We start from the raw sequence: 14409 nt of genomic DNA, 5'->3' as shown, positions 1-14409 counted from the left end.
AACATAGGAGCTATCTTGAGAATTGCACCTGAAAGAAAGTTGCACTGTGGCTATACTCGAAAGAATTGATGAAAGTGAGAAGCAATATCCTTCTGCCTACTGCCCTCTCCAGTGCTGAGCAGTTTCATGGGAGTAAATCCATTTTATTGATGTCCAGTCATTGAAGTGTATGATACTTGTTTATGTGCCTTTGTTTTGTTTTTTTGGAGAACCTGAAAGTTATGATTGTAGAACAGTTGGTATTGCTTGCACTGCACTTTTAAAAATAGGTCATACTTGACCTTCCACATAATTTTAAGATGAAATTACTGTATCAGAGGCATAGGATAACAACTTAATTTTTATACTGAAGAGTACATGAATTTTTTTGAGATTTATCCTTTTTAATGCATTCCAAAAAGCTTTCAGTTACAGAAATAAAACAAAGGTGACAGTAAATTGAATTTTTAAAAATACTCTATGAAGCTTGTATTACTATGATGAACCTGTTTGCCGTTAATGATCTGTCATGTCACATAATTAAAACAAATTAATACTGAAAATGAAGTAAAATGGAGTACTATCAAGCCACTTTTTCATATTTTCTTTTTTTTTTAATAACAAAAGAGAACATAGACCACAATTTTAGATTTTGTTGCTTTAAGTCATCAATGAGGTTGGTTTTTGTTATGTTTTAGTATTTTGTGGCAAAGATAATTCCTTGGAAGTGGATGCGGGAAACTTTGTTTTACTTTTTTGCTTAGAATTCTTCCGCTCCTTACTGCTGCTGTTCGAAAGATGCTTAGCAATTCATTTCTTAGAGATGGCTTCAGCATGGGTAGCCACTGAGTGTTTGTAGGTAATCAGCATCCTTGGGAATGTGAATGATTATAAATGTGGAACGTCTAAGGCATATGACCGGTTGAGCAGTGGTCAGTCAAGCATTTCTTGAGGTATAAGGGCAAATACATTTTTCCAGCTTTTAAGGAAAGAATCTTAATCTTGTGGAGGAAGGGGTTGGTATACTGCAAGGGTGGAAGATGTTATGTTCCTGCAAATATGTGAATGATATATTTTACAAAAGGAACGTGACAGAAATTTAATGTGACATGTTCTCTTCTTGGATGAGTTTTACTTTGAGGTAAGAAGTTTTGTAGGTGAAAGTTCTGAGAAGCATTCCTTTGGCTGTAAAATTGATGTGAACTACAGAGCTAGAATGTTGATAACCTGATGCTACTGAATGTGAGCAGACAGGTTTTGAATGGGGACTGAACTGAAGAGAAGCCCAGGTGGGCTCATTGCACTCTCTAAAACTTGCCCCATGTTCCTTGTTTGCTTCTTGGATGTTAAGAATTGGAAACTATGCCACATTTAACTTTAAGATTGTATCTGGAATCTAGTAAAGTAGCATAGCCCTGGCTTTCAGAGAGCTGTGCATCTCAGGATCCTTAAGAAGAGAGACCTATTTTGGAGTAGAAGATCTGCATGTATTTCTCAAGGCAACTAGTAGTTTGGGGTGTCTTTGGATGAAAACTGCTAACATGCTGATCAGGAGTTACTCTAGTTAAAATCCTCTTTCTAACACAACTGCTGGTAGATAAAATAAAAGCTTGGACAGTAATAATTCAGTCATCATCAAACTTTGGACTTTTTTCTTTTTATCACTATGGTAAACAAGGAGTTACAGTTGGTTTTTGCTGTTAATACTGCTTGCTTTCTCTTGTGGGCTCTACAGATCCTTAACTGTTATACCATTGTTCATAGCTTTGTATCAGTGCATCTTTCCTCCAGTCTCCTCATTTAAGCTTTCCAAGATGTAACAGCAGTGAAAGTACTCCAGGAAGTACAAGTACTTTCTTTGAAGCTGAAAGTGGAATTTGAGAAGCCATGAGTAGTTTATATGACATGTAAGGAACAAGATTACCTTCCTTTTTTATTTGTTATTTAAAGTAGGGACAATATTGATTTTTGTGGCAGCAGCTTAGGTCCTAAGGCAGGGTATAGATTAAAATGTCTAAAGTACATTCGCGGTAGAGGTTCCCGAACTTAGTTACAATGTGCTGCCCACTCGCTGAGGGAAGCTTTTCCCAGTTGAATTTCTAAGGGCTTTTTAGTCCTGCAGTATCTAGGCACTTTACATCGTAACTATTTGCCTAATACAATAAAAGGTTTAATCCACAAGGTTGTGTTGTCTTAATCTAACCATCAAGGAGATAATTTTAACTTGAGAATCTTCTTTCATTACCCATCATTTCAGTGTTGGATTTTTTTTTGATGGAGATACGTAAGTGGAGAAGATTCCTTGTTCATCATGTAATGTTAAAGGTCCAGACCATGTAATATTTAGGATCTAAGCACATGCAAAACTTTGCTAAAATCTGATATTTTGATTTCACTGAGTTCGGGGTAGGGAAATTACATTAGACAAACTTTTTCTGCAAGTGTAGTTCTATTGCAGTCTGTATAATGTTTTCATGAGCAATGTTTTAAAAGCCTTTAGTCCTCCTCTTCATTCTTCCCCCTGACACGTCTCCTTGCTGCTTCAGAATTTGGAGAAATTATTTTTAAAGCAATCTCTAAGCATCTTTATATTCAGTGATAGAGGTTGTATTTCAATCGGAATAGGCATTTAGTGTCCTCCTGTAGTAGTAAGTCTGCTATGTGGGGATTTTAGACTTTGTTTTTCAGATTTTGTTTCCTTGTTCTGTAGTATGCAGTTCAAAGGTGTACCCTAAAATATATTAGTTTCATTTAGCTTAATAAAGCTAAGAACACGAAATTTAGTCATGAGGCTCTTGGAGTGGCAATTTCATGGCAGTCGTAGGAAGCAACTTTGCTGAGGGTGGTTTTCTACTGAAATTAGTACTATAAAGTATTAATATGTTGCTATCCATTTCATGATGATAGATGTGGGGTTCAGATGCAGAATTTTTAATTTATTCATCTATATGTAAAGTGTCCATAAATAAATGGTGTCTATGTGCTAAATGGCTAGTGAACATAAAGACTTTTACTTACCTTTGCCTGTAAAAATCTTGTGAAATAAAAATGCAGAGACTAATGTCAGGGATTATATTAGCATCTTTTTTGCAAATTTGTGCTTTTAACTTGACCTAAGCGTGCAAACGTATAATTTCTTTTTTGCATTGGTAGACAATTGTTCTAGCATTTAATACACACATTAATTTATATTCAGCATAAGATATATTTGAGACTTGTCACAGCTTTTCTTGGACTAGGTTGCACTTCAAAGTTTAATTCGTTTGCATCAACCTAAACATTCAACTGCAGTACCAATCAGCAGAAGCACAACAGGATAATGGAGATGTGAAATGGCTGTAACTCCATTGTAGTGATAGTCAATACGGTAGCAGAAGTATACCAAGCGTCAAAATGCAAACAAGGACTGAATGTGCAAAGTTTACAGTCTCTAAAACATTTTCTTAAGCTGTGAAAGCACTCCAGATTAAAAAAAAATAATAATAAATGAAGTCAATTTTAAGGGGGGGGGGGGGGAATTTTGAAAATGATTACGTTGGTGGAATATTTTCCTAAAAGCAATTTCATAAAATGTCCAAGCTATCTAAACCATTCTGTGCCTAGTATAGGCTTTAAAATACAAAAATATACCTGGTTTTGTCCTTTCTTGCAAGGCTTTTCTCTTTTTTTTTTTTTTTTTTTTGACTGTAAGAGCAGGCTGTAGTAAAAACTTATGTAATGCTTTATCAGCTATTTAAGGAAGCATATGCTTTAGTTACAAAGAAAGGGGAGGAGTTTTATCTCATCCTGACCTCTCTTTGTCTGTCTTGTCTTGGCAAAGAGTGAGGCTTCTCTTCAGTACTGTGCGGGCTCCACATTTAAGCTGAATTAGCTTTTGAACTTTTCATGTACTGTAAGTCTTAAGAGACAATAAAGTTAAAGTGCACGTCACTAGGTGGCACTGAAACATCGTCGTATGCCCAGTACAGTCTGGAGCTCTTCATCTGTGCTACTAGAGCTGCCTGGATTTGTAAGTGTCACGGAAATTGTTTTATTGTTAAAGGGCATAGTGTAATATATTCATCTCCATCCAAGGCAGCCATTTAATGCCCTGAAACATGCCCTCTCACAGCTCTGGCCTGTTGACTATGCTTATTTGGTGTAATAATTAGCAGAATTTCTCACTAACAGTGGTACTTACTAACACCTCACATTTTCCTCTGTGTTTTTGTACGTGATGGATTGTGCATTCTATGAATAAAGTTAAGCGGGTCACAGCCTAAGCCCTGTACAACACAGCTATTTTCTGCAGAATAGTTTTGAATAGATATATATTAACTCCTTTTTAATCCCTGTGGTGTGTAATGCAAACAAATTTGAGTCTTTTTGTAATAGGCTATTGAAAACTTGTAAGCGCAGAACAGTTGTCAACTTAAAGAACAAAAGAAATTGAACGAGGAGCTATAGAAATTAGAGTACACTCTCTTTTAATGATGGCATGCTTTAGAAGCCTGTTGTAATGCTTCATGAAGTTTGGTACTGATCGCTGTACTTTGTTCTAGAGGAACAATTCTCATATGCATGTTAAAGGTGATGTTTCTGTTGTCAGGATGTCCAAACAATTCCTCTGCTTAGTATGAAAATACAGGTGGGAAGCCCGAGTTAAACATCTCTTGGGTTTTTTGCACTTTACTATGAATGAGTATGTTGAAAACTGTTCCGATGGAAATAAAAAGAAAAGGTCCTTGAATAAATGCTGTGGTAGGGATCCTTGTCATTGTTCTTTCCAAATGCAGTGGCAAGGACAGATAGAGTTAAGGGTTCCCCAAATTATTAGGTAAAGGTAGTCTTTTTCAGTTAAACTCCTAAGTAAAAACCAAATGAAATTCCTGTATAATGAATTAACTCAAATGACAGTGGTTTGAGACATTTGTCATGTGGAAGCTCAGCTCTGCATGGAGACCATCAAACCTTTGTCACTTCTAGTTTAGATGGGAATTGCAGTGTTTGTAGTGCTAAATGTTGGTCATGAGCTCTTGCAGTTGTCTGATATTATTTAATCTTAAAACCCTCCCTTCCAATAATTTTTTTTTTAAATCCTACATTGTTCATTCTTTTTTCACCCAGCTCTTCTTGAATTCTGGTTGCAGCTGAAGCAGCTCCATTGTAGAAGTAGTAATACGGCACGTTAGCCAGCAAGTAAGAACAAAGGTGGCTCTGGCAGCTTTCTCTTAATGTCAGTGCCTTGCCCTCAGCCTCCTTCATTAATGCATCTGAGCTCCTGTCACTCAGATGGTTTTAACACAGACATGCATCCTATGTGTCAAAAAGGGTAGCCTAGATTTTTTGACTTTCAGGTTGAGAGTACCCCAACATATAAAACCACTGTATCAAATTATAAAATGGTTGACTTCAGTCCTTGTAGACATTCTGAAGGAGATGAAATTTATTTATTCTTGTCTTTGACGTATGCTCTAAGGAAGCAAGAGAGTTTAGAATTTTTAGGTGTCTGCAATATTTCCGTTTGAACAGAGGCTTGCCTGCGTGCCTTTAATTTTATGATATTCAGAACAGTACTTCTCTTTGTCAAGTTGTACTCTCATATTAGGAATTTTTTTTTGGTGTGTGTGCATGTATCTTTTCATAAAGGGTTTTTACCTCTCCTTACCATCCCTGTTCCTTCTCTTGTACTAATTTACCTGTCGGCTTTTTGATGATGTTCTTATATAACATGTACAAAGATTTACTTAAAAATACAGTCAGTGACTATTTGGTGTTTTTTCTTCATTGGGTCATTTCATGGATACAATTTTGGGCATTACTACACAGTCAATTAAACATGTCTGTATCTTCCTATCGGCCTGGTACAGCTTTAGTATCTGTTAAGGATCAGTATGGCTACCTCTCTTCTTCCTTTGTTTAAACAATGAATCCAAACCATTCTAGAATGAGTTAGTACTCTTTGTAGGAATTGTTTGTTTATTAAATTTGGCAGTAGGAATATGCAGTAGTATAAGTCTAGGATTTTTTTTTTTTTTCAGCAGAAGGGAGCAAATAGGACAAAGGAGAGTTGTGTTGAAATCTGGAAAGGTCCTCTCTGCCAACCTTTCTCTTTTTCACCTTCAGAAATCCAGCTTGTATTTGAGAATAGCATAGAGAAGGGAAGAGATGATTTTAAGAAAACTCGTCGCTACTGTACTACTTCACAGTCACAAAGTACAGACAGTGATAGCAGCAGGACTATCTAGACTCATAGACCAGTTAGGAATATAAGTGTATGGAGAGAAAGGACAGGCAAAAATTTCACTGAACAAATGTACACAGAAGGCTTAAGAGATAATTTTTGTCTATGTCCATATTAGTTGAGTAGTGCTGCTCTGCAAAGTTACACCTGATCATTGCAAGTGAGGGAAAAATTAACAGGAAATAAGGTCTGTTATGCAAGTAATAAAAACGAAATCTGGAAATTAAGTATTATCCTTTGCTAGAGTTAGGGTTGCTTTATTAAAACAGCATTATTTGAAAAAGTAATACTTCTTAAGTTTGCTCAACAAATGCATTCTTAAGCAAAATGTTGATTTGCATTACGAAATTTGCCTTTTTTGGCACAAATGAAATGCCTTAACAGATCTACTTCTTTCATAGCAGATTAGTACTCTCTTGTATTTTACGTTTTAGTATACCCTAAGCTGATTCTTTAAATTGTGTGAAGTCGGTTTAAGGATAAAATGTCAGTGAAAGAAAATTGAATGGTCCTTCCTTTAGCTGTTGTTTTTTAACCTTATGATAATACTGTAAATGTTCCAAGTACTCTGAAATGCAGATCCCAACAAACTCTTGCCTATGTTTGTATGAGTTGTGAAGCAGAAGAGAATTTCTAACACCAGCTTTAGGACTTCAGTAAAATATGTTCTTACAGAAGTAGACCAGGGTCTCCTGAATCACTGACCACTGGTGACTGGCAAAGGGATGAATCAAAACCAAATTGGGGAATGAGATGCATCAAACTTTCAGGCAGTGTGCCTGCCAAATAAACTGCCTCCGGTTTATTTGGTTAGGCTGTATGTGCAGAACTTCTTAAGGAAATGTGGATGACTCATTGTAGTCTACTGGTCTAAACAGTTTGGGAACCACTGAACTAAAATGTATCATTTAGAAAAACATCCAAACTTGATATAAAAAAGAATTCCCATGAGGGAGAATTTATCTCACACAGTGGTGATCTCCTCCAATGGCTAATTATCCTTTCTTTTAAATTGTGCTCCCCGTTTCTGGTCTGAACTTGCCTAACCTTCTTTCAGACTCTGATTTTTTTTGTCTACCTACTTAAATGTTAAATGTTAGCTTTCTGTTCCCCATGTGGCTTATTCCAGAGGCTGTGAACAAAAGCCTTCAAGCTGAACAAAATTAACTAAGTTTGATTTGGTCATGACATTTGCATTGTTTACTCTGGGGTTTTTTCTTGAAATAATTTTTGTTCCCCCCCAAAAAAAGTTCTGTTCTTGCAGGAAAACGCATATAGCCATATCCTTCTTGAACTTACATGCTAAAATTCAACAGCGTTTCATCAATAGCTGTCTTACGAAGCTGAGACAACAACTAGGTTGTTTATAGGTTTTCTAAGTGAGTGTTGTTACCTTCGTTTGACCAATGGCATAGTTTACGCAAAATTGGGAAATTATTGTGTTGTAAATACAAAACAATGTCTGTGCACTTACTACACAGGTTACTCTTATAAATGCATAAAATGTTACAAATTGCACTTTTTGCCACTGAATACTGTTGTACAAATATTGATACATATGTTAAATTTATGTATACCATGTGATCGGTAATTTTTATGTCCTTGAAAATAAGTTGTAAAAAATGATGCAACTGTATTAACATTTTACTCCTGTTTATGTTGAAAAATAACATCTGAATGGTGGTGCTGTTTTGGAAATACATTGACAATTTGTGTGACACCAAATTTTTTGTAACCATGATAACAAATCAGTGATGGTTGCCTTTAAATTGTTTTGGGGAGAGGCGGGGGAATTGCGCAAAGCTTCTGCTCAAAGGCTCCTCTAGTGTGAGAAAGATTTGAAGGAAAATCTGTGTTTGTCATGTCCTTGAAAAGGACAAATCACAAAGATTGAAGAGCAGAGGCAGGAAGCATGGTACTGCTTCTGCAGCTGAACCCCAGGGGACCTAGCATCCCCCTTCCTTCTGTGTATTCTGTCTGCAGTGATTTTGTTAGTTGTGGCATATACTCTCAAGAATTGTCTTTTAAATACCTCCTTTAAAATACATCAGCTCTGTATCTGGTGAAATGTGACTAACACAAAATAAAAGTGTTCCTGGAATACATTTCCTTTTATCTTTAAGGCTTTCAACCATCTTCCTGTCTTTTCATTCCGGAGTGAAGAATACAGTTAAATAATCAAATATGATGCCTTGGAAGGCTGGGAGTGTCTTCAAATTTCACCAAGTTTGTAAGTGCTTTTATACTTCTGTAGTGCTTGTTGTGCTAATAAAATCTCTGGAAAATAATTTAGTTCTGTAAAAAATACCAAGAGTCAACAATTTTGTAATGACCTACAAAGATGTTCAAATACTTTGTAATGGGCATGACAGCTACAGTATGTGAAATTTAATGCTCTAGCTCCTTATTGATCTTCCTTGTAGCGGATTGCATAGCACAAGCATTTGCACTTAGCACCTGCTCTTTCTACATTAACACTATCTTCAGTGGTGTTATCAAGGGGACTTTGGAAACCATGCTTGATGCTAAACTTAAGTATTTAAGGAAATACCTATATTCTTTTATTCTTTTCAAGTATCCATTTTCTTTCCACTTTACTTTTGACTGCTGTTTCTTCTGAGTGATGTTTTAACACTTAAAACACTTAATTTTAACACTTAAAATTTTCTCTCCTCCCCCTCTTTTTTTTTTTTTTTTTTAAAAAAATATCCTTATTACACGTTGGATACTTCTACCATTACCTAACAAAATATATATAGACCAGAAATCCTGAGAGGCTCATTATTTTGTGGAAATGATGAAAAGCTGCAAGAAAATTAATGGAATCTTTGATCTTGCTGGTGGTTCTGAAAAACTGTATTAGTGTAACCTGCTTGCGTGTGTGTTTGAAAGTTCTTTGTCTACTTCTGTAGAAGTTACAAGCCTGTCACAAATGTTCTGAATCTGCATCTCAAGCTGTGTCAGCCCTTGGCTTTCATTCTGGAGGTCCTTGGTTCATTCTCTGGTTGTTGGTCAGCATGTTTGCTCTTACTTTGCTACACTAACTAGGTATTATACCCCAGTGAAGGCTGTACAAGATATGCAGTGCTTCCCAAAATGTTGTGGTGATTCTTAATGCTTCATTCCGTTTCCTTGAGCCGTTCAAGGAGAAAGAGCACTGTGTCAGTCTTTCCCATTCATAAGCCCAGTGTGCAACTTCTAAGCCTAACAGCTCTAGCATCCTACTTTCTGGTAACAGACTTCAGTAGAAGTTAGGCAACATCAGTAACTTCTTAGTGTCATTAGAACATGAGAGTTCTACAGATAACAATGCCAAATGTATCCTTGTTTCAACATGAACCCTTGTTATAATCTATGGTTTTATTTTATCTGTTTTTAATCTTTATTGAGCCTTTTCTGTGTTAAAGGATTGGTGCTTAGTATTTCACAACTGGTCAAACCCACTTGGTTTCTTGGGACTGAGTGTATAGGGGTATTTTTGCTACATCATGCAGAATCAATTATTGGTGACAGTCACTAGTTTCTCTCTGCTGATTCGTTGGAGATGAGGTGGTTAACCACTTGATTAAGAAATCTGGTTTCTCAGCAACTATTGGCTATTTCTCAGTGAAACTATGCAAAGGGTGGCATGCAGAAACGGCCCAATGTCCTTACGTATTCCTTGTGATTCACAAACATGTTGATCTAAGAGTATCCACTGTTTAAAACACTTTCTTAGGTGCATCTGTGATATTGTGTCCATATGTGTAAGAAGCAAACTGAAGAATTGGAGGTCTGATTGAAACTTGATCACTGTTTTCAAACAAAGTTTTAATGTTCTTACTTCTCACCTAATGGAGCTGATCCATTTACCAACTGGTACCTGCTGGAAGAGGATGCAGAAACAGTAGAGGGAACAAGAAATGGATGATGGTGTCAAGATGCTTGCAGTGATTGTAGAAGTTTATTGACAGGTATACTGAGGAGGCTTGGGGGCATTTTGTCAGCAACAAGTGGCAGTGTTTGAACAATTTATCATCTCAGATTTTTATTAGGATTACTTAGAATGCTAATCCATGCGTGACAAATCTATGCTCAACTGGGTAAGAAAATTGCCAGTTCTGTTCTATTAACAGCCACTGGCCAAAGGAACAATGTTCCTGTAGGTTAAAACAACAATTAAGGGGCCCTTAACACATCAGGGTGGGGAGAGAGGGGATACTGGTAGCAAAGACATTTTTCACACATTGCTAAACTGCTTCAATGCATAAATTAAGTCTTAGTTCAGTTGCATCAGTCAAGTATGTTGTGCATATGCATGACTGGTCTGTGTGTGTGTGTGAACCAAAATCTGGGCCTGTGGATTTATGAGAAAGGGTAAGAGAGTTTGAAATTGGTAAGCAAAGCCAGACAGTATGTTTTCAGCAAAGATTATCAAACAGTCTTTTAGACAGCTGCTCAGTTACAAATACTGGTGTTAGACCTGAGGTCTTTGCATTACAGTAAATTGTTCATGATGTAATATTTTCCATGACCGGATCACTTGAACGGCATCCTACTACTTCTGCAACTGAAATGGTTTGTTCAGTGGGAGAGCAAGATGCACAATGGTTATATTAAATAACCAGAATAATTTGTTGTGGTATAGTTAGGAAATGGATTTATGAGCTATTAAAGATTGTTATACAGTCATAGATAATTTTAATATGAGTTTATATAGGTTAATTATAATAATGATGCAAGTTTTTGTCCTTAATATGAAAATGTTTTTGGCATATAGTATAGGGGGGAGCTGTAGTATGCAAAGTGTGATACAGCATGGTTATGTGTCTACCAGTATTTTTGACAGGCTGGATTATAGAAAGAATGTTGCACAGACAAGGCTTTTGGTAAGACTTCAGTGTAATGAAGGGTAACCTGGAAATAAAACTTTTTCATGTGAGTAAATGGTGCTGTAAAATTGGCCAGTCCCTTAATGAGTGGAGTTTCCAGAAATAATCTGAAGAAAAAAAATATCTGAAATCTAATATATGTGATAATGGAGAAATAAAAGCTGTAATAGTGGATTTAGAATGTATTTGTTATTACTCTAGGTTCATTTCTGATATAACTGGTTTTAGTGAGCCACTTGAGTGACCTTGGTTGCTATGAAGTTTTAATAGCTAACACTTGGAAAACCTTGTAGTTTAAACATATTTGTCAACTTCAAAATCACATTCCTTCTTTAAGAAACTATCCCAAATTTGGTGTGGTGTTTTTTTTAAAAATTTTTTTTATTATTTAAAAACATGTGGAAGAATCTTAGAAGGTAAGGTTGTGGAAGTTCCTGTAAAGTAGCGGCTTTTTTCTAGGTGTATTCTTAGCATTGTGTTGTGAAATTTTTACTGTATAAAGTATTTAATCTTCCTTCTTTATAAAGCCATTGAGCTCTCACTTCAGAGCACTAGCCCTTTTCTTCATGCATGACTTGAAAGAAATCCATGTTTTTTTATAGATGATTAAAAAAAAAAAAAGGATGAAAGAGAAACACAGACCCTAATGTCGTTATATGGGGAAAAAGCTAACAGAAAGGAGAGATTTTTGGAAAGCCAAAGGCTTCCATTAGAGCTTGTGATTCAGATCTTTCATGACAATATGCATTCTCAGAGTGCCTTGCTAAACCTCATAACCTTTTGGAAAATGAAAGACTATTGGGAAAAAATATTGGAGATGGAGATGATACTTTCTTATGCTTTGAATAGAGGCCTTTTTTTTAGGAGGTCCCCCAGAAATTTCTGCAAACACATTGGTTTGCACTGAAAACAGAAGTCTTAAGTGTCTTACTAGTTCTGATCCCAAGTCATTATTCTCAAAAGTGTAAAAACTGTAGTGGGCAGTTAGCAAAACTTTTTAGGATGAAAAAATGGACCAATGTTTTAAGGACTTCTAATGAAAGGAGTGAAGAGAAGGGCTTATGTAGGCTGTGAATGGAGATGATGTTTCAAAGCTACTAGGCCTTCCTTTTGCATTCTCGCCTCTAGAAGTATATTGTTCCCTCCTTAGCCTCAGCAAGATTATTTGTGACATCTAGATGTGAGATAGGTAAAATTCAGCTTAGATAAAATGTTCAGCTTTCTTTTATTGCTCTTTGCTGTAAGATTGCTGGGGGTGGAGGGCTGTGAAAATGAGGAGCACTTTCAATCTTTCTTTATTAAAAAAAAAAATCATTCACCCAATGAAATTAAGGCAGCATTAGATGGGACTTTCGGTCACTGTAACATGAGTTGGGTAGCGAATCAGAAATTTCAATTGTCTTGCAGGGAAGAGTGTATATGATTACATAGAATTGTTTTACTGGTTGTGCGGTCTTTTCTGTGCATCAGGCAAGTACCAGCTTGCACCAGCTTGCCTGAAAGCTAGATCAAGAGTCCAGCCAGTTCTCAGCCATCTGCAGAGTATTAAAAATGGTTGTTCCCTAGTGTGATGTGTATATGGAATATTTGTAAATGGTAAATATCTAAGAATTGTTAAAATAGGAATTTAAATGCAACAGTGAGAAACTCAGTTTTTGTTTTAATTTTCTTTCATGTACCTTTTTCATAGCATGAGTCATCTTTTGCTTCATTCTTCATAATGCTGGTTGTAATGTGAAAGTAAGTAATCAGTGACTGAAAAAAAATGTTGATTGCATCCCCTCAGAGGCTGGGAACATGCCTGTTGGAAGCTTCAAAATACCTTCTTTTCTGAAAAAAATCTGTGTTAGGGAATAATTAGATAGGCTTTTCCAGAATGGTGAGTAACAGTCATGTTTTTTGGCGGTCTACTAGTTTGGATAAAGTATATATTTGAATTGCTCATCAGAGTGAGTTCTAGTATGACTAGAAACTAAGATCCTTAAATGTTTCATAGGCACTGTTGTATCTGCCCATGGCTTGGACTTGTGTGACTGAGTTTTTACACCTGTATGGGCTGCTACTCCAGGTCCAGAGAGATTACTTGGTGTAGTGAAGGTGACATTTTTTCCAAATTCAGGAGAAATGCAGGGCAGCAAACAGGCCTATCTTTTTAGAGGTGAATAACTACTTGCATGGACTTAAGTCTCCCTTCTGTTAACAAATGCAATTTCTTTAATGACTTCTTTAGTGTGTTTTATGCTAAGTATTGGGGAAAAAACCCCCAACTTTTGCTTCTTAATGTTTTCAGTGTTTTTACATTTTAAAAATTGTTGTGACTTTGCAGCCTTAAATTTGTTGTCAGAACTAATTTCAATAATATTTCAATGTGATTTCAATAAAATTAGTTTTTATAATACATTGTTTCAGGCAAGACAATGATCTGTAAATTGGAAAATGACTATTGTCTTCTGACTTGTTTGATGATGAAACTAAGTGAGAATTCTATGTTTGAAACACTAAAGCCTTCACAAGCTTTTATAACCTATATATTGAACTCTTATCTTAAAATTGAGAGAAATGAGACCTTTTGAGAAAGGTATTGACACCCTGCAGGGAAATATGTCAGCTGCAAAAATTTTTACACTGTCATGCTTCTTGGCCAGAAAATGTCATTAAGTCCCATCTTTCCCTTATACCACTTAATTTGAAAATAACAAACCATGTATGTGTAGCATAACTGCATTTTGGTCTGTGACTGTGATGTGTATTAGAGGTGTTTCTATTACTTCTACTGCTCTGTAACATACAATGCATTACTTCTGTTGCCATGAAGAAACTTTGGGGAAAAAAAAAAGATATGTATAGTGATTGAGAGATTCGAAATATTACTATTGCACTTGCTGAATTTTACAACCAACCATCTCATAAATAAACCTGTTTATTACTATTAAATGAGCAGAGATTGTTAATGTCTGCAGGGAGTTCATCGCGTGCTCTAAAATTGGACTTCGGTGCTTCTGGTCTTCACTCCAGTTATCAGAGTTAGATGTAATAGATCCATTAACACTCACAGCAGCCTACAAAATAAAATATTTGCGGAGACTTTCTCCTTTCTGAAGGCACAAGTACAACACTTAACAAGGTTTCTTGAGCAGTGCACTATGCATGATGACATTACAAGGATAGTGCACGTAAGATTGTCTCACGTATTGGCATCACTAATGTATGTATAAAAATCACATTGGTTTTTAAAGTGTAAGGAACATAATGCTGGTACCTGAATAAACTGTGATACTGTTAATAACTGTTAAAATGTAAAAATGAGATTTAGAAAAATGCTTTTTAAGATGCCTG

The sequence above is a fragment of the Cariama cristata genome, unplaced genomic scaffold (genome assembly GCF_000690535.1).
Source record: "Cariama cristata isolate BGI_N322 unplaced genomic scaffold, ASM69053v1 scaffold35616, whole genome shotgun sequence".
NCBI classification, from domain to species: Eukaryota; Metazoa; Chordata; class Aves; order Cariamiformes; family Cariamidae; genus Cariama; species Cariama cristata.
This window is presented reverse-complemented; position numbering follows the sequence as displayed.